The sequence below is a fragment of the Marmota marmota genome, unplaced genomic scaffold, assembly GCF_001458135.2.
Source record: "Marmota marmota marmota unplaced genomic scaffold, marMar, whole genome shotgun sequence".
NCBI classification, from domain to species: Eukaryota; Metazoa; Chordata; class Mammalia; order Rodentia; family Sciuridae; genus Marmota; species Marmota marmota.
The window spans coordinates 4,767,677-4,771,136 of NW_025999962.1; positions in this window are offsets into that span (position 1 = coordinate 4,767,677).

Here is a 3,460-nt window from a genome sequence, read left to right on the forward strand (position 1 = left end):
AACCACCGAGCCACATCCCCAAGCCATATATATATATATATATATATATATATATATAGAGAGAGAGAGAGAGAGAGACAGGGTCTGAGTTGCTTAGGGCCTTGCTAACTTGCTGAGGCTGGCCTTGAACTCGCGATCTTCCTGCCTCAGTGACCCGAGTCTCTGGGATTACCAAGGTGTGCCCCTTTACCTCTCATCCTGCTGCTCAATGGGCAGCACAGCAGCAGGGACCTTGATAGTGACAGCTCTGGACACATCCCTGAATCATGCTGTTCCCAGGTGCCTGACATGCCCAGAACACACGTCACCTTGGGGTCTCCCTGCGCCAGACCTCTGGGATGTCCTTGCCCTCTCTCCTGAATGGATCCTCATTTCCTGGATTTTATATCTGCTGTTGTTTGAGCATTCCCACCAAAATTCATGAAAATTAATCCCCATTGTGAGATATGAAGAGGTGGGACCAGGGGACATGGGGGTAGAAAAGATGGTGGAATGAGATGGACATCATTACCCTAAGTACATGTATGAAGAAATGAATGATGTGACTCTACTTTGTGTGCAACCAGAGACATGAAATGTTGTGCTCTAGATGTGTACCATGAATTATAGTGCATTCTGCTGTCATATATAACAAATCAGAAAGGTGTGGTGGTACACACCTGTAATCCCATTCTTGTGAGGCTGAGGCAGGAGGATCACAAGTTGGAGGCCAGTCTGGGAAATGTAGTGAGATCCTGTCTCAAAATAAAATGAAAACGGCTGGGGATGGAGCTCAGTGGTAGAATGCTTGTCTAGCATGCATGAGGACCCAGGTCTCCATCTCAGCTCTGGGCGGGGCAGAGGGAGAGAGAGAGAGACAGGAGAGACCAGATGGGACCTTTAGGAGATTAGTAGGTTTACTGTCTTCATGGTCTAATCCATTCATGAACTAGTACATTGCAGGGTCGATGGGTCATCTCAAAGGTGGGTCTGTTACAAAGGGCAGTTTGACTCTGTCTCTTCCATGTTCCCCTCTTGCCACGTGAAGCCCTGAACCACTCTGGGACTCTGCAAAGTCCCCACCATCAAGAAGGCCCTCACCAGATATGGCCCCTTGACCTTGGGCCTTCCAGCCCGGAGACTTGCAAGCTGAATAAACCTCTCTTCTTTATAAAGAACCCAGCCCAGTCTGTGGTATCCAGTTATGGCAACAGAAAACAGATGGACAAGATCATCCTCGTTATTGGTTCCCCTTTGGGTTAAGCCCGTCCCCCAGGAGTTCTTGATAAAGAGTGCGTGCAGGTGACCACTGTGAACCTCATGTTCTTCCCGTGGGGGAGATGAGCATCCAGGACTCTGAGGGTTTGCCATGTGCTAGGGCCACCTGGCTGCTGAGCCGGCTGGGGTGTTCTGTTGCTGCAGACTTTGTGTGTAACCCACTTGGTTCTTCCTGGAAGTTTAAGATTTGGGCCCCAGAGTTTGGAAAGTTCACATGGCTCCTCCCTGGTGTGGTCTGATTCGGTCCGTTGGGCCAGCATTCAATAGGCCCTTTCAGTTTGGAAACCCCTCTTCTTTGTTTTTCAGAATTGGATAATTTCCTTCCCTCTGTTTTCTCACTTCTCTTTTTGAATCCTGTTACTCAGGGTCCTGAGCTTCCTGGGCTGCTCCTCTGACTTCCTGTTCTTGCCTGTTTTTCAGGGTTTGCTTTTTGTTTTATCCTCAACTTTCTCTTCAGGCCTTTTATGGAGTTTCTTCAATTCTGCTCTCTAATTATTTTATTTTATTTGTGGTACTGGGGATGAACTCAGGGGCACTCTATCTCTGAGCTACACGCTCAGCCCTTTTTATTTTATTTTGAGACAGGGTCTTACTAAGTGGCTGAGGCTGTCTTGGGACTTGTGATCCTCCTGCTTCAACCTCCCAAGTTGAGGGATTACAGGTGTGTGCCCCCATGCTGGGCCTGCTCTCTTATTTTCAACACACAAGATATTTTTTTTTTAAACATATTTATTTATTTATTTATTTTTTTAGTTATTGGCAGACACAACATCTTTGTTGGTATGTGGTGCTGAGGATCGAACCCGGGCCGCACGCATGCCAGACGAGCGTGCTACCACTTGAGCCACATCCCCAGCCCAAGATATTTTTTTGTTGTTGTTGTTGTTGTTCTCTGAATTCTCTCTTTTTTTTAACGTGATTTCCTGGGGCTGGGGTTATGGCTCAGTGGTAGAGCCCTTGCCTCGCATGTTCAAGGTACTGGGTTTGATCCTCAGCACCACATAAAATAAATAAATAAAATGAAGGTATTGTGTCCATCGGCCACTTAAAAAATTAAAGTAAAAATAAAATGTTGTTTCCTGTTTCTGTTTCACAGATGCAGGGTCTCCTCTTACCTAGAGATATCAGCCACAGTTTTCTTAAAAGCAATCCTTCTGTCTTCATAGTTTCCAAATTCTACGGGTTGCCTTTTTTCCCAGATTATGAGGGCTTTCAGATGCTTGGGTATCTTTGGCTGGATTCAAAGGAAGGAACAAAATAATCTCTCGGATGATATTTGTTAGTTTAACTTCAATGTAAGGTGAACATCATGGGCCATTTGTCCCTGCATTGCCAATATCTAGGCCTTGGCTTCGGACTGGTCAGACTCCACAGTGTCCTAAAGTTCCTGGCCTAGAGAGTCAGGGTCTGGCTCCAGGTTTCTGGGTCCTCACTGGGGGAGAGACTGGAGCAGGGTTCTCCAACCATCATTCAGGGTTGACTGTTTCAGCAGACTGGGCACTTCACTGCTGTCCCTGGCATGCCCAGTCCCCTTTGGTTCGGCCTTTTCCAAGCTAGCCCAGATGTTTGCCAGAGCGGAAAGGGCTCATCCAGTGGCCAGGGAGAGGGAGGGGATCAAAGGACATAACCATTTTTTTTTCCAAGAATATTCAAATATTCCCCTTTGCTTTACCTTCTTGGACTCTCAGATCTAGAAGCAGCTGCTGCCACCAGTTCCTAAGCGTTTGAGGACTCTATTGCAAGACGAAGGGTGGGTTTTCTGCTTTCCCCACTGCTAAGAGGGATTTAGCCATCTGAGGTCACCAAGTCAGCTAATACCGGTTTATCTGCTTTTCAGCTTTCAGAGATCTTGTTGATGGGGTCCCTTTTCCTGTTCTCCCTGTCCTTGGGGGGTTAAACAATCCTTTCATGGGATTTATGGGCTTCTGGAGGCAGTGTGTGCTCAGTGCAAGTCTCAACTTGAAGATCTCTTCCACATTTTTATGACCACAGCATTCTATATGTTTGCAATATGGCACTTAATTAACCCCCCTAGTTGGACATGCAGTTCACCTCCACTTTTTCCTTGTCAAAAACAAGGCTGGCTGAACATCGTTGCACATGCCTGTAGTCCCATGGACTCAGGAGAACTGAGGCAAGAGGATCCTGAATTTGAGGCCAGCCTTGGCAACCTAGTGAAACCCTGTCCAAAAAAAAAAAAAAA